We start from the raw sequence: 26,961 nt of genomic DNA, 5'->3' as shown, positions 1-26,961 counted from the left end.
CCCCCCAATAATATAATACAAACTGCAAACGCAGCATTCAGTCCAGCTTCTTGTTTTTTTTTAAACACTAAAAATCTAAACCTTGGGAGCGACCTAAATTCAGATTTTCTTCGCTGACGCCGGAATGCGGGGTTCGTTGCATTATTTAAAGTTAGTTCTGGTGTAATCTGATCGTTCGTGAGCACACCAGAGAGAGAGAGCAAATAAAGTCTAGAGTTTGGAAAGACTGCAGAGCAATTTGCAATTTTATAATTTAGATTCCCGTGAGATTATGGATAATACTTAATCAAGGGCATTTTTTGTTCTGATTCGATCAGAAAGATTAGTTTACAATTTCTGAATTGGAGCGCGAAAAGTTATGCCAACTTTTGTTAATATTATTGTTAATGTGCTCGTTAGGACATCAAACTGTTCGTTATAAATAGACAGCAATGGACATCAGATACTCGCGTGGACCTTATAATCTCCAAATATCAAGCATTATAGTTAGAAAATAATACATTTTGAACTTCTGTTAATAAAATAGAATAGAGAGCATTGCATTTTTAGGTACAGAATACTGTACATCCCGGAACATTAATTATCAATGGAATTTCTATATATCGATACGTATTGCAGATGGGTAGAAACAGTAATCAGAACGTACACCAAATCTGTGGTGTAAATCTTCTATTTTAGATTAATTTTTAGGTCGTGAAATGCATGAGATTCACTCTCGTTACCCCACAGTACATTATTAAATCATTTAAAAAAACGAATTCTTTATTCAACTTCCAAGCTGCCATCTCTGAGACACTTCGCTGTCTGATCTGATGCCTAGGTCGTTAGATTTAATCTCTTCCAGTTAAAAAAAATACCTTGCCATTGTCCAGTGCCTGTTTTCCGGACTGATGTTTCCTCTGATACTATATTCACTGGCAGTGGAACTTTCCTTGATGTGTAAATATTTACCCTGAGTTTAAATCAAACTACTGTCCTTAAAAGTTGTAGATAATTAATTACCCTTCTTCCTACCCGAAGAACTACGGCAGAGAGTGTGGAAATTAATTATGCATTTGAATGGTTTATATAAGCTCCTCTATCTTGTATAGATCCTAGAATGTATTTAGGTGCCAACATGAAGCTTAGCTTGGCCAAACTTCAGCTTTTTTGTCTTTGTAATATTTGATATTCCATTGGTGGTTTTTCATTTAAGGATCTTTAAATCACTAAAGGAATTTCAGCCAAAGTTTGTGAATGGAGGAGGCTCTTTCCCACCTGTGTTATAACTAATGTATATACATTGGGTACCTTCTAGGTTACACAATTAACTGCACTCTTTTCAATGTCGTGATCACTGGCAAGTCCAATACTTAATGACCACCCCTAATTCCTCTTGAACCGGGTGATTCACTGGACAATTTCAGAGTACCCTGAATATGGAGATTCAGAGTGGATAGACCAGGTAAGAAAGATAGACTTCCTCTAAAGAACTTTAGATTTTAAACAAAAATTCAGCCACATATAGTTATTATTACTTATATTAGTCTTATAATCCAAAATTTATTTGATAAGGTAAGGTAAATTTAAATTCCAGAATTGAATGATGGAATTTGAGTCCATGGCTCTATCTCATTGGATTGCTCGTCCACTAACAAAACCAGAATGGCACTGAACTTTTCACTGAAATTTGCAGGCATTTAAATTATGTTTTCAGGGAGTTTGTATTGCAAAAGAAATGGATGAAAGAGTTGGCATATTATCTTATACTGGTTTGTAGTGGATCGGGTGTGGAGGAAATTCACCAGGATGTTCTTGGAGTTGGAGTATTTCAATTCTGAGGAGAGATTGAACAGGCAAGATTTGTTTTTGCTGGAGTGGAGGAGGCTCAAAGGGGACAAGATTAAGGAATACAAATTTATGATGAGCGTAGATAAGGTGGATAATGAGAAACATTTCCTCTTATCAAGAGGCCTAGATTTAAGCTAGGGGGAAAGAGAATCAGGGAGGATTTGAGGAATAATACTTTCACCAAGAGGATAGCTGAAATCTGGGATGCAGTTAGAGTGGCGGAGGTAGGTACCACCCTTATATCATGTTATAAGGGTGAGCACTCGAAGCAGCATGGCATAGAAGGCAATGGACAGAGATGCTGGAAAATGGTTTGAGTATAAGAAGTACTTGATGCCAGCAGGGACATGGTGAGCCAAAGAGATGGTTTCTCAGCTGTATGAGACTATGATACAACTGTTGTGGAGACCTGCGACATGAAATTATAGAGAAATTCTTTCTCTTTCTGGTCATGTAATAAAAATTCTCAGATTAAAAAAAATACAAAATATTATTTCATTCAAGGGGATGGAGAACAAGGTTGCTAACATCAACATTTTTTAAGTATGTGAACTCCTTGAGGAACATTTATTCCAAAAAAATAGGAAAGGTAATATCAATTCTGTTTCTGAAATTGTTGACCCAATGAAAGCATAATGTAACAACACAATACCTTCCAGGTGGCAGTAATCCAACAGATTACTGGAAAGGAAAATCATCCCTCAAAAACATAGTGGCAATGTCTCTGATAAACACTTAAGAGAATTGTTCTTCCTAGTGTAATATATTGTAATGTTTGCATTTGCAAATAGCATGCTGGGGAAATAAAAGCACGATGAATGTTTTTGCATAATATTTATATGCATTCATATATTTATAGAAGAAGGGCTATTCAGAATATTTTAATATGAATATCAAACATGAAAGACCCAGGATATGCTACTCTCTATTCTGAGCTCAGTGACAAGAAAAGGCAGGTAGAGGAAAACAGTCAAGGATGTGCTCAAAGCATCTCTGAAAAAAAAAGCAACTTCCTCACTGACTCCTGAGAAACTCTGGTTCATGCACACTCAAAGTATAGAAGGTATACTTAGGAGGTATTGACAGCCTTGTGTCTGAGTATTGGGAGGATATGGAAGTCCTGCATAAATAGAGGAAGGATCACTCCGCCTGACACACCAGTCCCCTGCTTGCCCTATGAGGTATATTGGCCTCACCACTCACCTCAGAATCCAGTAGTGAAAGCAAGTTGACCTCAGTCCCGAGGGACTGGTTAAGAAGACACTGTACAGGCCAAGCACTGAAAGTTCAGTTAGTATAGATGGGTACACAATGGTCAGCACGGACGTGTTGGGCTGAAAAGCCTGTTTCTGTGCTGAGTGAATCTATGACTAAGTTAGTGAACTTCATGCTTTGAACACTACTTATTTTGAAAATGGTTTCTTGGATGGTCTCCCATCCATACTTCTGTCATTTTGAAATCAATTGTGTTTTCACTGCTTCTTATTTTAAATCTTAAAGTTTGTATTCTAACCAAGAGCAGTGAATATGTTTTTAAAGCCCCAAAGTTAAAGACATTTTCAGGGCGATTAGATATATAACTAGGAAATGCTGGAAATACTCAGCAGGTCAAACCACATCTGTACAGAGACTTGAAACATAGAAAACCTACAGCACAATACAGGCCCTTCGGCCCACAATGCTGTGCCGAACATGCACTTACTTTAGAAATTACCACAGTTTACCCATTGCCCTCTGTTTTTCTAAGTTCCATGTACCTGTCCAGGATTCTCTTAAAAGACCCTATCGTATCCGCCTCCACCACCATTGCTAGCAGCCCGTTCCACGCACTCACCACTCTCTGTGTAAAATACTTACCCCTGACATCTCCTCTGAACCTACTTCCAAGCACCTTGAAACTGTGCCCTCTCGTGCTAGCTGTTTCAGCCCTGGGAAAAAGCCTCTGACTATGCACACCATCAATGCCTCTCATCATCTTATACACCTCTATCAGGTCACTTCTTATCTTCTGTTGCTCCAAGGAGAAAAGGCCGAGTTCACTCAACCTGTCTTCATAAGGCATGCTCCCCAATCCAGACAACATCTTTGTAAATCTCCTGTGCACCCTTTCTATAGTTTCCACATCCTTCCTATAGTGAGGAGATCAGAACTGAGCATAATACTCCAAGTGGGAGTCATATATAGCTGTAACATTACGTCTTGGCTCTTAAACTCAATCCACGGTTGATGAAGGCCAATGCACCATATGTTTTCTTAACCACACAGCCAACCTGCGCAGCAGCTTTGAGTGTCGTATGAACTCAGACCCCAAGATCCCTCTGATCCTCCACACTACTAAGAGTCTTACCATTAATACTATATTCTGCCATCATATTTGACCTACCAAAATGAACCACATTACACTTATCTGGGTTGAACTCCATCTGCCACTTCTCAGCCCAGTTTTGCATTCTATCAATGTCCTGCTGTAACCTCTGACAGCCCTCCACACTATCTACAACACTCCCAAGCTTCGTGTCATCAGCAAATTCACTAACTCATCCCTCCACTTCCTCATCCAGGTCATTTATAAAAATCACGAACAGAAGGGGTCCCAGAACAGATCCCTGAGGCACACCACCGGTCACTGACCTCCATGCAGAATATGACCCGTCTACAACCACTCTTCGCCTTCTGTGGGCAAGCCAATTCTGGATCCACAAAGCAATGTCCCCTTGGATCCCATGCCTCCTTACTTTCTCAATAAGCCTTGTATGGGGTACCTTATCAGATGCTTGCTGAAATCCATATACACTACATGTACTGTTCTACCTTCATCAACGTGTTTAGTCATATCCTCAAAAATTCAATCGGGCCTGCAAGGCACAACCTGCCTTTGACAAAGCCATGCTGACTATTCCTAATCGTATTATGCCTCTCCAAATGTTCATAAATCCTGCCTCTCAGTATCATTTTCATCAACTTAACAACCACTGAAGTAAGACTCACTGGTCTATAATTTCCTGGGCTTTCTCTACTCCTTTTCTTGAATAAGAGAACAACATCTGCAACCCTCCAATCCTCTGGAATCTCTCCTGTCCCCAATGATGATGCAAGGATCATTGCCAGAGGATCAACAATCTCCTCCCTCGCCTCCCACAATAGCTCAGGGTACATCTCATCCGGTCCGGAGACTTATCCAACTTGATGCTTTCCAAAAGTTCCAGCACGTCCTCTTTCTTAATGTCTATATGCTCAAACTTTCAATCTGCTGTAATTCATCTCTACAATTGCCAAGAGCCTTTTCTGTAGTGAATACTGAAGCAAAGTATTCATTAAGTACCTCAGCTATCTCCTCCGGTTCCATACACATTTTTCCACTATCACACTTGATTGGTCCTGTTCTCTCACATCTTATCCTCTTGCTCTTCACATACTTGTAAAATGCCTTGGGGTGTTCTTTACTCTTGCTCGCCAAGGCCTTCTCATGGCCCATTCTGGCTCTCCTAATTTCATTCTTAAGCTCCTTCCTGCTAGCCTTAAAATCTTCTAAATCTCTATAATTAGCTTTTTTTTTGAACCTTTCATAAGCTTTTCTTTTCTTCTTGACTAGATTTTCAATAGCCTTTGTACACCATGGTTCCTGTACCCTGTCATCTTTTCCCTGTCTCATTAGAACGTACCTATGCAGAATGCCACACAAATATCCCCTGAATATTTGCCACATTTCTCCTGTACATTTCCTAAGAACATTTGATCCCAATTTGTGCTTCCGAGTTCCTGCCTGATAGCTTCATGTTTTCCCTTACTCCAACCGAACACCTCCTTAACTTGTCTGTTCCTACGCCTCTCCAATGCTATGGTAAAGGAGATAGAATTGTGATCACTATCTCCAAAATGCTCTCCCACTGAGAGACCTGACACCTGACCAAGTTCATTTCCCAATACCAGATCAAGTGCAGCTTCTCCTCTTGTAGGCTAATCTATATATTGTGTCAGGAAACCTTCCTGAACACACCTAACAAACTCCAATTCATCTAAACCCTTTGCTCTAGGGAGATGTCAATCAATATTTGGGAAATTAAAATCTCCCGCCACAACAACCCTGTTATTGTTACACCTTTCCAGAATCTGTCTCCCCATCTGTTCCTCTATGTCCCTGTTACTATTGGGTGGTCTATAAAAAACACCCAGTAGAGTTATTGACCCTTTCCTGTTTCTAACTTCCACCCACAGAAACTCAGTAGACAATCCCTCCATGACTTTCTCCTTTTCTGCAGCCATGACTCTCTCTCTGATCAGCAGTGCCATGCCCCCACCTCTTTTGCTTCCCTCCCTGTCCTTTCTGAAACATCTAAAGCCTGGCACTCTTTAACCATTCCTGCCCCTGAGCCATTCTAGTCTCTGTAATGGCCACAACATCATAGTTCCAAGTACTGATCCATGCTCTAAACTGATCTGCTTTGTTCATGATGCTTCTTGCATTAAAATAGACACATCTCAAACCATTGGTCTGAGTGTATCCCTTCTCTATCAACTGCCTATCCTCCGTCTCGCACTCCAAGCTTTCTCTAAATGTGAGCCAACCGCCCCTTCCTCTGTCTCTTCAGTTCGCTTCCCACCCCCCTGCAATTCTAATTTAGACTTTCTCCAAAAGCCTTAGCAAACCTCCCTGCCAGGATATTGGTCCCCCTTGGATTCAAGTGCAACCCGTCCTTTTTGTACAGGTCACACCTGCCCCAGAAGAGGTCCCAATGATCCTGAAATCTGAATCTCTGCCCCCTGCTCCAATCCCTCAGCCACGCATTTATCCTCCACTTCATTCCATTCCTATGTTCACTGTCACATGACACAGGCAGTAATCCCGGGATTACTACCTTTGAGGTCCTGCTTCTCAACTTCCTTCCTAACTCCCTGTAGTCTGTTTTCAGGACCTCCTCCCTTTTCCTACCTATGTCGTTGGTACCAATATGTACCACGACCTTTGACTGTTCACCTTCCCACTTCAGGATATCGTGGATGCAATCAGAAACATCCCCGCTCCTGGGAGGCAAACTACCATCCGTGTTTCTTTCCTGCCTCCACAGAATCGCCTGTCTGACCCCCTAACTATCGAGTCTCCTATCACTGCTGCCTTCCTCCTTTCCCTACCCTTCTGAGCCACAGGGCCAGACTCTGTGCCAGAGGTGCAGCCACTGTCGCTTCCCCTGGGTAAGTTGACCCCCACCCCACAACAGTACTCAAACAGGTGTACTTATTGTTAAGGGGGACAGCCACAGGGGTACTCTCTAGTGTTGGACTCCTGCCCTTCCCCCTCCTGACTGTTACCCATTTATCTGTCTCCTGAGGCTCTGGTGTGACTACTTGCCTTTCCCTGACCAGACGAAGGTCATCGAGCTGCAGGTCCAGTTCCCTAACCCAGTCCCTAAGGAGCTGCAGCTCGACACACCTGGTGCAGATGTGGTCATCCAGGAGACTGGGAGTCTCCTAGACATCCCACATGTGACACCCAGTGGAGACCACCGGCCTCACAGACATGTTTCTGTTCCTCACAGGTAACTTACCTCGCCTCGACCCATTATCGCCGAAGCCCAAATGAGCCAAAGCCCTACCACTCTGCCTCAAATCACTCCATCGATAACCGTTCCTTTGATGACCGCTCCGCTAGGAAGTGTCTCCCTTTTATGCCTGAACCTTCCCTGCTATTTAACTCACGATTGCTCCGGTTATAGCCGCTGATAGGCCACGTACAATGGACTAACGCTCACAAAGCTCCCTTTTTAAATAAGTGCCGTCGACCTGTGAGAAATCCCTCTTGGTAAAGCTCTGTTGACGCTGCTGATAGGCCATGTACAAAATACCCTTTTCCTCTCTCTACAGATGCTGCCTAACCAGCTAAATATTTTCAAAGTTTTTATTTTTGATTTAAGGTTTCTGGCATCTAGTGTTTGTTGCTTTACAGTTAGATTATTTTTATATTAAAAGATTTGAGAAGGTTCTTCAAAAATTTGGTAATCTGGGTATTATGAGGCAATTTCCTTCAACAGGAGAGTCTCCTGTTTGAATTGAGATGAAGAGAAATTTCTTTCCTTCGAGAAGGTTCTAAACCCTAAATTCTTTACCAAGGAATGAAAGGCAGGGAAATCAAGCAATCGGGGCGTTTTGGATGTAAACTTGTGGCTCAGTAAAGATATTGAATGGCAATACACTCTAGCAGGCTTGAGTGGTCTACAGCTGTTTCTGATTCTGACATTCATATGTAATAGAAGACAGTGCATATTAAAACCATGCAATGTACAAGATGAAGTCACACCTCACCATTGAGCTATCAGATGGTTCAAAAAGCAGAACCTAGTAAAATAGTTTTAATATAATCTTAAAAAACTACTAGCAATAGTTCTCACTGTACAACATAATTTTACTGATTGGCTATGAATTCTGACTATTGTAAACTGGATGAAAGGCAAAAAGATCAAACTGATTACATTATTCTCCCTTGTTTAATCTACGTAAATACTGCTATTCTACATCAATAACTCGTGTTGAACATAGCTGGCATCAATTTTCTTTAGCACAACAGTCATCAGGTACTGGAATATACAGTACACCTACTATGTGGATGTTTTCTTCAAATAAGATAGAATCTACACTGGTATACAAAGATTTAGAATAGAAATAATGATTTAGGTATATGAAGATTTATTTTTCAAAAGTTCTTATGTTCTTAAATATGTCAATCTTTTGACAGCAATAGCAAGAGTATGAAAGCTATTATGTGTTCTCCCTCATTTCCTGGGAAACAATAAATTATCGTACACACAGTTTACTGTCTACTCTGCTGCCACCTTAGGTTATACTAACACATTTTACTGCCACAATTAAAAATGGAACAATATATTTAGTATACTTAGTGGCCACTTTATTAGGTATGCCTGAACACCAGCCTGTTAACGCAGATTTGAACAAGTTTATAGACCATTTGAAGAAGCTTGACACCATAAACTACTGGGTAACTAGCCCAGTAGTTTATGGTGTCAAGCTAATCATGGAATCCACTGCATATTTCATTAGTTCCTGTTTTCTTCAAAATATCCGAGCTCTCTACTTTCAGGCAGCAGATTATGAACATATAATTTTACTGCCTTGATTAGGGAATCCGATTCAAAATAAACTAGATTCCAAGATTCCTGAAATTCAAACGAAAAGACGAGTATATACACACACTCAGTGGCCACTTTATTAGGTTCAGCTGTACACCTGTCTGATAATGTAAATATCTAATCAGCCAGTCATGTGGCAGCAGCTCAGTGCATAAAAGCATGGCCAAAACGTTCATTTGTTGTTCAGGCCAAACACCAGAGTGGGGAAGAAATGTTATCTCAGTGACTTTGACTGTGCAATGATTGTTAGTGCTAGTTGGGGTGGTTGGAGTATCTCAGAAATGGCTGAGCTCCTAAGATTTTCACACACAATATTCTCTAGAGTTTACAGAGAATTGAGTGAAGAACAAAACACTATTCAGTGAGCAGTAGTTCTGTGGGTAAAAATACCTTGTTAATGAGCGATTTCAGAGGAGAATTACCAGACCGGTTCAAGCTGACAGGAAGGCAACAGTAACTCAGGTGACCACATGTTACAACAGTGGTGTGCAGAAGAGCATCTCTGAATGCACAATACATTGAACCTTGAAGTGGATAGCCTATAGTAGCAGAAAACAATGAACATACACCCAGTGGCCAATTTAATAAGTACGGGAGGTACCTAATAAAGTAATCACTGAGTGATTTTTTAAAAACTTTTCACTCAGTTTACTTTTTAAAACCATGCCTTGGAAACAATGTCAGTTTATCTACACATTTATCATTGATTGAATTAGAGCACATTTAAGAACATCCAATTTCAGAAAATATTTATTTTTCTACACATGAAAGATAAACCAGTGATCCTTTGAATTAGTAAATTTTAATTACAGAATAACGCAGTAGAACTGTTGTTTGAACCATGTTCTCAACATAGAGGAAAAGAATGGTATGGAAATATCTCTATCATGATTCATTGAACAAGCTATGTAAGAAATTATTGATCCTTATTTCTACATGAAAAAGTTCAAAAATCTGGAGAGGAGAATCCTATGTTAAAATAATAACAATAATAAACATGAGTATGTATACTTAGTGAATTATTTGTTTTGTTTTCCATGTTCCAAAAATCATGTTATGTTATTTCTCAATCATTCAATTCATAGAATTGCCAACAATTCATTAGGTTGCTCAAGCACAGAGTTCATTCTCTATGATCAGCTTTCAGCTAATGACATTTTCCAATGAAACAATGGTACTGTTATCATGGTCTTCTGTCATTGATATTCTGACTGGTCACAGTTAATCTCAGATCATAGATGAAACAGCTAAGGATAATAGCGTCTGGGGCAATGGACTTGAGGAGCTCCTGAGGCGAAGCTTTGGTTTTACGGATGATTGACCTCCAACAACCTCAGGTGTCTTTTTTTTGTTTAAGGTGTAATTCCAGTGACTGGAGTGTTTACCACTGATGCCCAATGACATACTTCACTGGAGTTCCTTGGTGCCATATTTGGTAAAATGCTCCCTTGATGTCAAGCGTGATCACCTGACCTCAGCTCTGGAATCCTGCTCTTCACCCAATATCTATATCAAGGCTGTTCTGAGGTTTCGCAAAACTTAAAAGGGGCATTGGTAAGCAGCTTACTATAATGTGAGTATTAACTTCTTCCATCACTTTGCTAATGATTGGAAGATACTTAAATATTGTAATTGCCCTGTTTTAATGAACATGGCAGCTCTAGGCTATTTGGTTTACAACACTAGAAAGATGCCAATGCTGTAATTGTTCTGGAGCAGCTTGCCTAAAGGCATGGCTAGTTCCAGAGTAGATGATTTCAGTGCTACAACACGGATCTCTCTGGTTTCTTCACATTTACTACATTGAATAATTTCTGCTCTTTTTATGATATTATTGGCTGAAGACCATGAGATATAGGAAAAGAATTATGCCAATCAGCAAATTGAATCTGCTCCAACATTCAATTATGGCTGTTCTGTGACAATTATATCACAGCCAGTGGCATGAGTTACAGGGTAATAGAGGTGTGGTACAGTTAAAACCGAAAGCGACAAATACTGGACAGAGTGTGTTGTCTTTGAATACATGCAGCATAAGGAATAAAATGGATGATCTTGAAATTCAGCTACAGATTGGCAAATATGACGATGTGGCCATCTCTGAAACTTGGCTAAAGGACGGCTGCCATTGGGAGCTGAACATCCAAGGATATATGGTGTATCAGAAAGATAGGTTAGTAGGCAGAGGGGGTAGTGTGGCTCTGTGTATAAAAAATAATATTAAATCATTAGAAAGAGATGACATAGGATTGGAAAGTGTAGATTCTCTATGGGTTGAGTTAAGAAATGGCAAGGGTAAAAGGACCCTAATGGCAGTTGTATACAGGCCTCCAAACAGCAGCCGGGATGTGGATTACAAATTACAGCAGGAGATAGAAACGGCGTGCCAGAAGGCAATGTCTGATAATGGTTGGGGATTTTAACATGAAAGTGGATTGGGAAAACCAGGTCTTTACTGGACCTCAAGAGAGAGAATTTGTAGAATGTCTAAGGGATGGCTTTTTAGAACAGCTTGTTGTTGAGCCCACTAGGGGATTGACTGTGCTGGATTGGGTGTTGTGCAATGATCCGGAGGTGATAAGCGAGCTTAAAGTTAAGGAACCCTTGGAGAATAATGATCACAATATGATTGAGTTCACATTGAAATTTGAGAGGGAAAAAATAAAATCCAATGTGTTGGTATTTCAGTGGAATAAAGGAAATTTCAATGGCTTGAGAGGGGAACTGGCCAAAATTGAATGGAAAGGGACATTTGCAGGAAGGACAGCAGAGCAGCAATGGCTGGAGTTTCTGTGAAAAATGATGGAAGTGCAAGGCAGATATATTCCAAATAAGAAGAAATTTTCAAAGGGAAGAAGGACACTACCATGACTGACAAGTGAAGTCAGAGCCAAAGTAAAAGCAAAAGAGAGGGCATACGAGGAAGCCAGAGCTAGTGGGAAGATAGAGGATTTGGAAGCTTTTAAAAACTTGCGGAAGGAAACTAGAAAGGTCATTAGAAAGGAAAAGATGAATTATGAAAGGAAGCTAGTGGCTAATATCAAAGAAGATACCAAAAGCTTTTTTAAGTATATAAAGGGTAAAGGAGAGTCGAGGGTAGATATAGGACCAATACAAAATAATACTGGAGATATTGTAATGAGAGATGCAGAGATGGCAGAGGAACTGAATGCGTATTTTGCATCAGTCTTCACGGTGGAAGACGTCTGCAGTATACCGGACATCCAAGAGTGTCAGGGAAGTGAAGTTTGTGCAGTGAAAATTACAACTGAAAAGGTGCTCAGGAAGCTTAATGGTCTCAGGGGTGGATAAATCCCCTGGACCTGATGGAATGCACCCGCGGGTTCTGAAGAAAGTAGCTGGAGAGATGGCAGAGGCATTAACGATGATCTTTCAAGAATCGATAGACTCTGGCATTGTACCAGATGACAAGAACATCGCAAGTGTTACTCTGCTATTTAAGAAGGGCGGGAGGCAGCAGAAAGGAAACTACGGACCTGTTAGCCTGACATCAGTGGTTGGGAAGTTGTTGGAATCGATTGTTAGGAATGAGATTATGGAGTACCTGGAGGCACATGACAAGATAGGCCAAAGGCAGCATGGTTTCCTGAAAGGAAAATCCTGCCTGTCTAACCTACTGCAATATTTTTATAAAATTGCAAACAGGGTAGACAAAGGAGATGCAGTAAACGTGGTGTACTTGGATTTTCAGAAGGCCTTTGACAAGCTGCTGCACATGAGGCTGCTTAGCAAGATAAGAGCCCATGGAATCAGAGGGGAGTTACTAGCATGGGTGGAGCATTGGCTGATTGGCAGAAAACAGAGAGTAGGAATAAAAGGATCCTATTCTGGCTGGCTGCTAGTTACCAGTGGATTTCCACAGGGGTCAGTGTTGGGACCGCTGCTTTTTATGATGTATGTCAATGATTTGGTATTAATGGATTTGTGGCTGAATTTTCCGATGATACAAAGGTAGGTGGAGGAGCAGGTAGTGTTGAGTAAACAGAGAGCCTGCAGAGAGACTTAGATAGTTTAGGGAATAGGCAAAGAAGTGACAAACGAAATACAATGTTGGAAAGTGTATGGTCATGCACTTTGGTGGAAGAAATAAACGGGCAGACTGTTATTTAGATGGGGAGGGAATTCAAAATGCAGAGGTGCAAAGAGAATTGGGAGTCCTTGTGCAAGATACCCTAAAGGTTAACCTGCAGGTTGAGTCGATTGTGAAGAAGGCGAATGCAATGTTGGCATTCAATCCTAGAGGTATAGAATATAAGAACAGGGATGTGATGTGGAGGCTCTATAAGGCACTCGTGAGATCATACTTGGAGTATTGTGTGCAGGTTTGTGCTCCCTATTTTAGAAAGAATATATTGACATTGGAAAGGGTTCAAAGAAGATTCACAAGAATGATTCCAGGAATGAAAGGGTTACCATATGAGGAACATCTGGTAGCTCCTGGGCTGTATTACCTGGAGTTCAGGAGAATGAGTGGGACATAGAGACATTCTGAATGTTAAAAGGCCTGAACAGATTAGATATGGCAAAGTTATTTCCCATGGTAGGGGATTCTAGGATAAGAGGGTACAACTTCAGAATTGAAGGACATCCATTTAGAACTGAGATGCAGAGAAATTACTTTAGTCAGAGGGTGGTATATCTGTGGAATTTGCTGCCATGAACAGCTGTGGAGGCCAAGTCATTGGGTATATTTAAGGCAGAGATAGATAGGTTCTTGATCAGCCCTGGCATGAAAGGGTATGGGGTGAAGGCAGGGGAGTGGGGATGACTGGAAGAATTGGATCAGCCCATGATTGAATAGTGGAGCAGACTTGATGGGCCAAATGGCCTGCTTCTGCTTCCATATATTATGATCTTATGGTCTATGGTCTTTTATTTTCCTTCCCAGTTTCCTGTCTTCTTCCCATCATAATCTTTGACACTGAAGAACCTATCAACCTCCACTTTAAATATAACTCAATGACTTGATCTTCACAGCTGTTTGTGGCAATGAATTCCACAGATCCACCATTTTCTAGACATCTGGCTAAAGAAATTCTTCCTTGTCTCTGTTCCTAAGGCACTTCTTAATGTTTTGAGTTTCACTGAGATCCTTCCCCACCCCCCCAATTCTTCGAAACTTCAGTGACTGCAGGCCCAGAGCCATCAAGCGCTCCTCATAACTAACCCTTTCATTCCTGGGATCATTCTAGTAAATCCCCTCTGGACTGTCTCCAATGGCAACACATCCTTTCTTAGATATAGGGCCCAAAACTGCTCACAATTCTCTAAGTATTGTCTATAAGTGCCTTATAAGCCTCAGCATTACATCATTGCTTTTATATTCTTGTCCTCTTGAAATTGCATTGCATTTTCCTTCCCTATTACCAACTCAACCTGCAAGTTAACCTTTATGGAATTCTGTGTGAGAACGCTCAAGTCTCTTTGCAACCCTGATTTCTGAATTTGATCCCTGCTTAGAAAATAGTCTACACCCTTATTCCTTCCACCAAAGTGACTGACTGTACACTTCCCTACACTGTTTTCCATCTGCCAGTTCTTTGCCCATTCTGTTAATCTGTCCAAGTTCTCTGTAGATTCCCTGCTTCCACAATATTTCATGCCCCTCCACCTATTATCAGCAAAAATCGTCCAGGTCCTTAACATACCAACATGAAAAGTAGCAGATCCAATTTTACAGAGAGGCTGCAGACGTATAATGGACCCTGTCATCTTTGAGGATAAGGTGTCCTTGGAGCCTCTCCTCTGACCCTAATTATTTGTCCTGTGGCCGGACTATAGAACTGTGATATGATGTGTTAGTTATGCGATTGTTTAGCTTTTATAAATGATCATTAAAGCTGCTATAAAAAACCCACCTGCTTCACCTATATCTGTCAGAGAGAAAAATGTTACTACTAACTGGTCTGATCTACCTGAGACTTTGATTCCACACAACAGTATTGTCTGTTGATAGTTATTGTATGAGGAAATGAAAATAAGTGCTACATTCCCATTGTAAAATGTAAGCTGTTTAAGGATGGTATTGGGTGATTACGCTATAAGTGTGATTAGCATCAGGGCCCTTGATTTTTTTGTATGAAGCGAATCAAATTCCATTTTGACCAAGTTACATTCTGTATTTTTTTTGCTGGTACATTGGAGATAGAAGATTAACAAAGATATTTTTCTGTATTCGAAAGTGTAAGTATAATATTTATTTGTTTATATATGCCTTATTCATTTATTATATTGTCCCGGCCTAATTCTCACAATGATAACACATTGAGAGATATTATTTTTGGCATTAATCAGCGATTACTGCACAATAAAATCAAAGTCAAACAAAGTTTATTATCAAATTACATATGTGTATGTTACTATTTACTACCTTAAGATTTATTTTCATTCAGGCAATTACAGCAAAATAAAGAAATACAATAGACATAGATACATAAGCAAAGGCTGACAAACAACCAATGAATAAGACATATTGGGGCATAGGCGGGGGGGTTGAATTTCTTCTAGATAGTAATCAGGAATAATCATCAGCAAAGAGACGAGTGGTAATAATTTATGCATTTTACAGACTTATGATGTATATCTTGAAATAGAAGATATGACCGTGTTTGATCTGGTATCAAACAATTGAAGTTGCATAAGACAACAAACACAGGAAAATCTGCAGATGCTGGAAATCCAGGGCAACACACACAAAATTCTGGAGGAACTCAGCAGTTTTGGCAGTATCTGTAGAAAGGAATAAACAGTTACCCTTCAAGGACTCCCAGCCGAAATGTTGACTGTTCACTCTTTTCCATAGATGCTGCCTGGCCTGCTGAGTTCCTCCAGCATTTTGTGAAGTTGTATAAGACATTGGTGAGGCCTAATTTGGAGTATTGTGTACAGTTTTGTTCACCCTCCTATAGGAAGTGGGCACGTGGCCAAGTGGTTAAGGCATTGGACTAGCGACCTGACGGTCGAGAGTTTGAGCCCCAGCCGAGGGAATGTGTTGTGTCCCTGAGCAAGCACTTAATCACACATTGCTCTGTGACGACACTGGTGCCAAGCTGTATGGGTCCTAATGCCCTTCCCTTGGACAACATTGGTGTCGTGGAGAGGGGAGACTTGCAGCATGGGCAACTGCTGGTCTTCCATACAACCTTGCCCAGGCCTGCGCCCTGGAGAGTGAAGACTTTCCAGGCGCAGATCCATGGTCTCACAAGACTAATGGATGCCTTTACTTTACTTTACCTGTAGGAAAGACGTAAATAAGATTGAAAAGGTACAGGGAAAGTTTATAAGGGTGTTGCTGGGAACATAGAATCTACAGCACATTACAGGCCCTTTGGCCCACAATGTTATGCCAACCATGTAACCTACTCTAGAAACTGCCTGGAATTACCACCCTACCACATAGTCCTCTATTTTCCTAAGCTCCATGTACCTATCTAAGAGTTTCTTAAAGTATCTGCCTCCACCACCATCGCCGGCAGTGCATTCCACACACTCACCACTCTGTGAAGAACTTACCCTGACATCCCCTCTGTACCTACTTCCAAGCACCTTAAAACTATGTCCCTTCATGTTAGCTATTTTAACCCTGGGAAAAAGCCTCTGACTATCCACACAATCAGTGCCTCTCATCATCTTATACACCTCTATCAGGTCACCTCTCATCCTCCGTCGCTCCAAGGAGAAAAGGCCAAGTACACTCAACTTATTCTCATAAGGTACACCCTCCAATCCAGGCAACATCCTTGTAAATCTCCTCTGCACTCTCCCTATGGTATCCACATCCTTCCTGTAATGAGGTGACCAGAACTGAACATAGTACTCCAAGTGGGGTCTGACCAAGGTCTTATATGGCTGTAACATTACCTCATGGCTCCTGAACTCAGTCCTACGGTTGATGAATGCCAACACACTATACACCTTCTTAACAACACTGTCAACCTGTACAGCAGCTTTGAATATCCTATGGACCCAGACTTCAAAATCTCCGATCCTCCACACTGCCAGGAATCTTACCATTAATATTATATGCTGTCTTTAAATTTGACCTACCAATATGAACCACCTCACACTTACCTGTGTTGAACTCCATCTACCACTTCTTAGCCCAGTTCTGTGTCCTATTGATGTCCTGTTGTAACTTCTGACAATCCTCCAGGCTATCAACAACACCTCCAACTTTTGTGTCATCAGCAAACTTACTAACCCACCATTCTACTTCTTCATCCAGGTCATCTATAAAAATCACAAAGAGGAGAGGTCCCAGAACAGATCCCTGTGGAACACCACTGATCACCATCCTCCAAGCAGAATATGAACCATCCACAACCATCCTTTGCCTTCTGTGGGCAAGCCAATTATGGGTCCACAAGGCAAGGTTCCCTTGGATCCCATACCTCATTACTTTCCCAATGAGCCTTGCATGGGGAACCTTATCAAATAACTTAGTGAAATTCATATACACTACATCCACTGAGTTATAAGGACCTGAGTTAAAAGGAAAGATTGAATAGGTTAGGACTGTATTCTATAGAACGTAGAAGATTGAGAGGAAATTTGATAGAGGTATACAAAATTATGAGGGCTATAGATAGGGTAAATGCAAACAGGCTTTTTCCACTGAGGTGGAGTGAGACTACAACTAGAGGTCATGGTTAAGGGTGAAAGGTGAAATGTTTAGGGGGATGTGAGGGGAAACTGCTTCACTCAGAGGGAGGTGAGAGTGTGGGATGAGCTGCCAGTGCAAGTGGTGGAAGTGATTTTCATTTCAACGTTTAAGAGGAGTTTCAATAGGTACGTGGATGGGAGGAGTATGGAGGGCTGTGGACTGGATGCAGGTTGATGGTACCAGGCAGTTTAAATGGTTGGGCATGGACTAGATGGGCCGAAGGGCCTGTTTCTGTGCTGTAGTTTTCTATGACTCTATTAACTGGAAAATTACAAATTTAGTCAAATTACGACAGGCTAAACAAAGGGTTGAATAACTGGTGAGTTCCTTTCATCAGTCAACCTAAGGATCGATTCCTGAAATGATTGAGCTAATCTGAACAAGTGACACCCTTTTTTACAGCTATCTGAAGAAACTCTGTAAGTTTTATGATTTTTATTTTGGTTTTAATACCACCTCATTAATAGCTGTAAAATAGAGCAGAGGTGAGATGAAAATCAAAGAAGGAAGGGAATGGAAGGCTGTTTTGTCCTAGACAGTTGTCTGCGCTGATATCAAGAGGACATTTATTTTGGGTATTTAGGTTTCTTGATGAAAATGTAACTGGTTGGCTGACATACAATTTTTTTAATCAGAGAGTTATAATAATTTAAATGTTGACACTGAGGTAAGATAGATATTTTAGGAGAAAGGACAAAATTCTGGGTCAAAAAGTAAGTTTAAAGGAAGAAGAATTGGAAAAATGATCAAGTTTTCCAGAGAAAATTGATGCTGCGACTGGTAATATTGTGTTGAAGAGTCAAAGCTGGAATTAGAATTGGTTCATTGTTGTTACATGTACAGAGATACAGTGAAAAACTTGTCTCTCAATCTATTCATACAGATCATATCATTGCACAGTGCATTGAGGTAGAACAAGATAAAACAATAACAGAATGCAAGATAAAGTGTAAGGGCTACGTTGAAAGTACAGTGCACGTAAAGTTGGAGAGGCTGTAGGGCGAAAGAAGTCCCAGAAACAAAGGCTAACAGAACCACTGAGGGACTCAGATATGAGGATGAGGGTTTCCATTTGGTGGATTTGGAGCAACTACTGTAGATGGTGAAGTTCGGAAAGCTCAGTGCAGAATCTAATCTGCATAATTGACATTTACAAAGGTAGGAGGGTGGAAGATATCATTGGAAAGACCTGATCTAGAAATACAAGGTCACGAATAAGGGTTTCAGTTACAGATGCCAGAGGCAGTGGTGGGGCAGAGAATGCTATAGAACCTCTCAGCAATTAGAATAGCAATCTCTAACAATGGATATGCTCTGTTCACCTCTCAAAACTTGCACTCCCCCATTTTGCAGTAGTGTATGTCATGTATACAATGTACTGAATCAACTCGCCAAAAGCTCCTTTGACACTATCTCCCAAAACCTACAACCTCTACCACTTAAAAATAAAGGCAGCAGACATAAGGGAATATTACCTTCTGGAAGTTTCCTTCAGTGTCGCTCCCCGTGATGATATATTCTTGTTTCTTTGTGTGGTAACTGTGTCTACATCCTCAAATATGTTACCGAGTGACCCTGTAGGACCAGATGGATATGATGGATGTCCACTACCACCTAATAACTGGTGACTGGACATCTGTTTTAAAAGAATTAAAAAATAAACTACAGATGATAATCCTGCAATATTTTGAGGATTTTTTATTTGTTTTCAAAATTCAACTTTGTTTTCAAGGAACCTGAATTAAGAAAAGTTTGGAGGAACTCAGCAGGCCAGGCAGCATCTACGGAAAAGAGTAAACAGTCGACATTTCGGACCGAGATCCTTCATTAGGACTGGAGAAAAAAGATGAGCAGTCAGAGTAAGAAGGTGGGGGGAGGGGAAGAAAAGATATGCCCTGTTGATTGTGATATTCAAGCTTCTTATGATTTGCAAAAGAAGTAAGTTTACTTTGTAGTAGAGCTGCTCGCCAAACAGATTTCTAAAAACTATATTGATTCTTTATTCTGAGTCGCGAAATGCAGTTGTTCTTCTCATCGTTATTGCTGGGCAATCACTGAAAGATATTAAAAAGTATTTTTCTTGCTTTTGTGAATGTTGGAGATTGAGCTGGTGTTAGAGTCTGGGTTGATGTGGATCTTATAGCTGAGAAATTAGTGCAAATATATCACATAAGAACACAAGAAATAGGAGCAGGAATAGGCCATCTGGCCCATCGAGTCTGTTCTGCCATTCAATAAGATCATGGCATAACTGACCATGGACTCATCTCCACCTTCCTGCCTTTTCCCCATTACCCTTAATTCCCCTACTATGTGAAAATCTATCCAACCTTGTCTTAAATATATTTACTGAGGTAGCCTCCACTGCTTCCTTGGGCAGAGAACTCCACAGATTCACCACCCTCTGGAAAAAGCAGCTCCTCCTCATCTCTGTCCTAAATCTACTCCCACAAATCTTGAGGCTATGTTCTCTAGTTCTAGTCTCACCTACCAGTGGAAACAACTTTCCTGCCTTTATCTTATCTATCCCTTCCATAATTTTATGTTTCTATAAGATCTCTTCTCATTCTTCTGAATTCCAGTGGATGCAGTCCCAGACAACTCAATCTCTCTTTATGGTCTAATCCCCCTCATCCCTGGAATCAACCTGGTGAACCTCCTCTGCACCACCTCCAAAACCAGTATATCCTTCTTCAAGGAGACCAGAACTGTACGCAGTTCTCCAGGTGCGGCCTCACCAGTACCCTGTACAGTTGCAGCATAACCTCCCTAATCTTAAATTCAATCTCTCTAGTAATGAAGGCCAACATCCCATTAGCCTTCTTGATAGCCTGCTGCACCTGCAAACCGACCTTATGTGATTCACGCACAAGCACTCCCAAGTCCCTCTGCACAGCAGCGTGCAGCAATTTTTTTATTATTTAAATAAAAATGGTTTCATTTTTCCTTCCAACATAGATGACCTCACTAAGGGATTGAATTGTGACTGTGGTGTAGTGACATTTCACCAGCAAATCAGTCAGATCAGAACTGAGACAAGATCATAGACCAATGAAGATACTAAATTAGTGTAAGTTGTGTTTTGTTGGTATCTATTATCTTTCAAACAATGAGTTACTTTAAAACAGGTAACTCGTTTGAACAGTAAAAGAACTTAAATAATAAGCTCCGTAATGCATTGAATTCAGAACGTCTTCAAAGATTCTTGAGAAGAACACTACCTGTTAGTCCATTTCATTACAATGCAGCCCAATTAGTGGAGACTTTAAACTAGAGCCATGTCACAGAAGCAATCCCATTTATTTATTTACAGTGCCACTGGTACGCAGGATATGAATTTGGCCAAGAATAACTGGAAGTATGTCAATCTGTCATAGGTTAATGTTATCTTTGGTCTTCAAAGGAAGGGGTAGATAAAGTTGTAGAATCCGTACGTTTAAATGAGCCTGATGGTTGTAGGTGCCCTCCCAAGTTCAACAAACATTTAGAGAAACCCATCTAGAAGCTGCTCAGTAAGTACTTATTTCTCTGCAGCCAACAGAAATCTTCAGGCCTCTTTATAGCTGCTCAGTAGCTCCCTCTCCATGATATCGCTCTCCCTGACTTGTCTAGTAGCAATACGTTGGGAGAATCAGCAATGCTGATCTCACCCCGCCTTATACAGTCTCTTGGCAACTCCTGCCACACACTCAGACAGGGAAGATTCTGGTTGAAGACATTTGGTGGGGATAGACGCTGCTTCTCCATAATTTGCTCATTTAAACACTTCCTGGATCTGGTGATCTATAATGCTGGACGAAGCAAACAGTGCTCTGGACTAACAGCATCTGCAGAATCTCCTGTGTTTATGATACTTCTAATTCAGTAATATTAACTTTAAAATAAGTAATTTAGCTTCTTTATTTGCCATGGCTGCTTACTGTTGACCAATAGCTTTTCCTCCATCTAGTAAATGGAACTGTTTATTGACTGATTTACCCTCAGAATTAGATATTAAACCTGTTCACTGAGCTTAACATCAGGTAGTGTTATCTGAGCCATTAGTAATTGCTATGCCCTACATATGGTAATTTTTGAAATTTGAATAATAAAGTTTTTATTCTTTTGTGAGGCTTGTAAATCAATAGCTCAATAGGTTCAATAGGTACATTTAATGTCAGAGAAATGTACACAATGTACATACTGAAATTCTTTTTCAGCCTCATACTGGCATTATCAGTTATTTTTATACGTATAGAGAGCTCAAGCAATAAGACACATTGAACGATGAACAAACAAATCAATACAAAGACATTCTTCATGTCTATTGTTAACATTTTGGCTTTAAAATATAACATCATTCTTGTAGGTAGATGACCAAAACTGCACACAATACTCTACCAGAAAAAGTGGGATCTCCCAGTGGCCACCCATTTTAATCGCACTTCCCATTCCTATTCTGACACGTCTGTCCATGGCCTCCTCTACAGTCGCGACAGTTGGAGGAACAACACCTTATATTCCTTCTGGGTAGCCTTCAACCCGATGACATGAACATCGATTTCTCGTATTTCCAGTAATGGCCCCCCACTTCACCATTCCCCATCCCCTTTTCCCTCTCTCACCTTATCTCCTTGCCTGCCCATCGCCTCCCTCTGGTGCTCCTCTCCCTTTTTCTTTCTTCATGGCCTTCTGTCCTTACCTATTAGATTCCCCCTTCTCCAGCCCAGTATCTCTTTCACCAGTTAACTTACCAGCTCTTTACTTCACCCCTCCCCCTCCCAGTTTCACCCATCACCTTTTGTGCTTCATCCTCCCCTCCACCCCACCTTTTAACTCTACTCCTCATCTTTTCTTCTCCAGTCCTGCCGAAGGGACACGGCCCGAAATGTCCTGTACTTTTTTTCCATAGATGCTGCCTGGCCTGCTGAACTCCTCCAGCATTTTGTGTGTGTTTCTTGGATTTCCAGCAACTGCAGATTTTCTCTTGTTCACAATACTACAAGTTAGGTCTCACCAATATCTTATACAACATCAACATAACGTCCCAACTCCTGTTTTGATTTATGAAGGCCAACGTGCCGAAACTTTTCTTTATAACCCTATCTACCTGTAATGCCACTTTCAAGGAATTATGGATCTGTATTCCCAGATCCCTCTGTTCTACTACACTCCTCAGTGTCCTACCAGTCACCGTGTAAGTCCTGTCCTGGTTTGTCCTCCCAAAGTGCAAAACTCACACTTGTCTGCATTAAATTCTACCTGCCATTTTCAGCCCATTTTTCCAGCTGGTCCATAGTTTGATAGTCTTCATCACTGTACACTACACCCCCGATCTTGGTGTCACCTGCAAATTTGCTGATCCAGTTTGCCACATCATCATCCAGGTTGTTGATATAGAAGACAAACATCACTGGACTCAGCACCAATCCCTACAGCACACCACTAGTCACAGGCCTCCAGGTCAGAGAGGCAACCATCTACTACCACTCCCTGGCTTCTCCCACGAACCCATTTTCTAATCCAATTTACTACCTCATCTTGAATGCCAAGAAACTGAAGCTTCTTGACCAACCTCCCATGTGGGACATTGTCAAATGCCTTGCTAAAGTCCATATAGACAACATCCACTGCCTTGCCTTCATCAATTTTCCTGGTAACTTCCTCGAAAAACTCTAAAAGATTGGTTAGATGTGAACTACCACACTCACAGCCATGCTGACTTACCTTAATCAGTCCCTGTCTAACCAAATACTTATATATCGGGCCCCTTAGATCCGATTATTTTTTAGTTGCACCTGTATTTTAAAAAATCTTTTTATCAGTGGCTTATAATGTAAAGAAAAACAGTAATTGAATTAATACATTAAGTCAAATTCTCTACCCACACTGAGTATTTCCTGCATTTTCTCATTTTATTTTGGAAAATATGTCCACTGCGGACTTTGTGATCATTTAGTTACATGCTCTCAATGATATTTTTTGGACATAGCAAGTTCAGCAGCCATTTTGATTTAGGAATTGTAAATAATAATGGGAACTGATAGAGTTGTTGTTGTTCCTGTACACGCCTTGTGGCGCACCGGGTGCCAACCTTGCTGTTTTTTCAGCATTTGTCTGTTTTTTACGAGGCTGAGTTGCTAGCTTGATGCTCAACCAGCACGGATGAAAAGCGTGCGAGGAGCTGGCTGGATTTGAACTTGGGACCACTTGCCTCAAAGTCCGGTGCTGATGTCACTACACCACTGGCTGTCTGAATGATAGAGCAGATGGAGCATTATTTTTTCTGAAGATAGGGAAATCCAGAAAGGTAGATCGTCAAAGAACATAAATAAGCAAGAATACTGTTCCAACAATTATAGTTATAGAGCACTACAGCACATTACCAGGCCCTTAGGCCCATATAGTCTGTGCTAGCTAGGTCTTCTGTTGTGTGCTGGGGCAGCAGGCTGAGGGTAGCAGACAACAACAGAATCAACAAACTCATCCGTAAGGCCAGTGATGTTGTGGGGATGGAACTGGACTCTCTCACGGTGGTGTCTGAAAAGAGGGTGCCGTCCAAGTTGCATGCCATCTTGGACAATGTCTCCCATCCACTACATAATGTACTGGTTGGGCACAGGAGTACATTCAGCCAGAGACTCATTCCACCGAGATGCAACACAGAGCGTCATAGGAAGTCATTCCTGCCTGTGGCCATCAAACTTTACAACTCCTCCCTTGGAGAGTCAGACACCCTGAGCCAATAGGCTGGTCCTGGACATATTTCCTGGCATAATTTACAGATTACTTTTTAATTATTTATGGTTTTATATTGCTATGTTTATACTCTATTCTTGGTTGGGGCAACTGTAACGAAAATCAATTTCCCTTGGGATCAATAAAGTATGACTATGACTATGACTATGACTACTATGCATAGTCCAACCTACCTGAATACTATAGCCCTTCATACCTCTCTCGTCCATGTACCTATCCAACTTCCTTTCAATGTTAAAATTCAACTTGCATTTCCACTAGCAGCTTGTTCCACACTCGCACCACACTCTGAGTGATGAAATCTCCCTCAGATTCCCCTTAAGTATTTCATCTTTGACTCTAAACCTATAACTTCTAGTTCTAGTTTTAACTCAAATGGAGGGGAAAATTACCTAGAAGAATTCATCTTATCTATACCTCTTATAATTTTGCAAAACTCTATGTGATCTCCACTCATTCTCCTGTGCTCATGTGATTAAGGTCCTCATCTGTTCTAACATTTCCCTGCTTACTTGGGCCCTCAAGTCCCGAAAGCATTATGTTAACTCTCTTCACAGGTATTGCCTGGCCCAGCTCAGAATCTTCTACATTTCAATATTTATCCAGATAAAAGGAAGCACTTCGACTTGTGTAAGACTGGCAAGATGCTGGAGTCTCTTAACCTGCCCATGGCCTCTGCATCCCCTCACAGCTCACACTCCCACCCAGTCTTATATTACCTGCAAACTATATTTCTCCCTCATCTATGTCATTCATATAAATGTGATTAGCTGGGGTTGAAATGCTGACCCTATGGTAAGCTGCTGGTTGCTGTTGTTAATCAGAAAAATACCTGTTTACTCCTACACTTGGATTCCAGGCTGCCAACTTCTTGTCTAATTGTACTTTACCACCAATCCATTGTCCTTTCGTCTTTGCACGCTGCTCTCTCATAAATAATCTCATTGAAAGCTTTCTAAAATACACCCTATTCACTGGTTTCACTTTATTGATTACATTCTCAAAAAATTACAGTAAATTCTATGAAAATAATTTCCCTTTAATTAATCAATGCTGTTTTTGACTGTTCTTGTCACTGATTTACAAATTATTTCAGAATGGACAGACATTTTCCTCATTATTGATACGAGGTTAACTGGTCCATAATACCATTTTTTCTCACTCCATATATTAGCTATCCTCTAATCAGTAAGAACTGATCCAAAGTCCAACGAATGCTGGACACTGACTGCAACCGCATCTGTTGTTTCTAGGGCCTCTTCCTTAAGTATTCTGGGAAGCCGAGTTTTGGGCATTGGGGATTTGCAGTCTACCTGTGGGATTCAACAGCTCTCCTTACACTGTTTTCCTCCTAATAGTGATTTTCATCAGCTCCTCAACTTTAGGCTCTAGGTTCCATAACACTTCTGTGAGGAAATTCAAACAATAGGGAGGAAAGAAACAAACAAACTCTGGAGGAACTCAATGGGTCATTGAGTGTCTGTGGGGAAAGGAATTGTCAATGTTTCTGTTTGAAGCCCTATGTAAGGAATAAAAGTGGAGAAGAAAAGATAGCTGATGTAGAGAGGAGATGGGTAGGGATGAGACTGAGAGGAATGAGGCCATAGAGAGATTTGAAGACAAGGATAAGAATCAACTTAATGCTTATCATTACTAAGAGTCTTGTGGTGGGAGAAGGGGTATGATGCATTTTTGAACTGCTTTCAATGATTGGCTGTAGTACCCGATAGATGATGCAATGCAGCTAGTGAAACGCTTGATCAGTAGGTCAAGGGGAGGTGAGGGTGAATCAGAGTCATAGATCTGTACAGCACAGAAACAGGCCTATTGGCTCACTAAGTCTATGCAAACCATCATGCCCTGTGCCTGCATTGATTACATACCTCCCTATGCCTTGTTCATTCTAGATGCCTATTAACTGTTGTCACTGTCCGTCACAGGTAAAGCCCCCCCACCATTGCGCACATCTACAAAGAATGTTGTCATAGGAAAGCAGCATCCATCATCAAGGACCCCCACCATCCGAGCCATGCTCTCTTTTTCCTGCTGCCAAATGGAAGGAGGTACAGGAGCCTCAGGACTCACATCACCAGGTTCAGCAACAGGTATTACCCCTCAACCATCAGGCTCTTGAACTTCACTCACCCCAAAACTGAATTGATTCCGCAACCTATGGACTGACTTTCAAGGACTCTACGATCTCATGTTATTGAGATTTTTTATTATTATTATTTTTCTTTTTATGTATTTGCACAGTTTGTTGCCTTTTGCACATTAGTTGTTTGTTCATGTTTGTTGTGATTCTTTGTACTTACTGTGAATGCTCGCAAGAGAGTGAACTTCAAGGCAGTATATGGTGACATATATGTACTCTAATAATAAATTTACTTTAAACTTTGAACTGTATCTGTTCCTACCTCCATTACCTTCTCTGGCAGCCCATTCCAGATACCAACGACACATTGTGTGAAAAATTTGCCCCTGAAATTCCATTAAGACTTCTTCCCTCTTACTTCCGATCTATGCCTTTTAGACATCCCTCCCAATGGAAACTGACACTGGCTACTCTAC

General features: G+C 40.9%; 1 long non-coding RNA gene across 1 annotated transcript; it reads left to right on the top strand.

The window, feature by feature from the left end:
* The first annotated feature begins 12 nt into the window (after window positions 1-12).
* On the top strand, window positions 13-26,714 carry LOC140204764 (uncharacterized). The gene is made up of 7 exons (XR_011887702.1): window positions 13-131; window positions 1,298-1,444; window positions 10,327-10,542; window positions 15,135-15,173; window positions 19,385-19,511; window positions 20,611-20,722; window positions 26,331-26,714. It is a non-coding gene; the product is annotated as an uncharacterized lncRNA (long non-coding RNA).
* The last annotated feature ends 247 nt before the right edge of the window (window positions 26,715-26,961 follow it).

This window comes from Mobula birostris, chromosome 1, assembly GCF_030028105.1.
Source record: "Mobula birostris isolate sMobBir1 chromosome 1, sMobBir1.hap1, whole genome shotgun sequence".
NCBI classification, from domain to species: domain Eukaryota; kingdom Metazoa; phylum Chordata; class Chondrichthyes; order Myliobatiformes; family Myliobatidae; genus Mobula; species Mobula birostris.
This window is presented reverse-complemented; position numbering and strand designations above follow the sequence as displayed.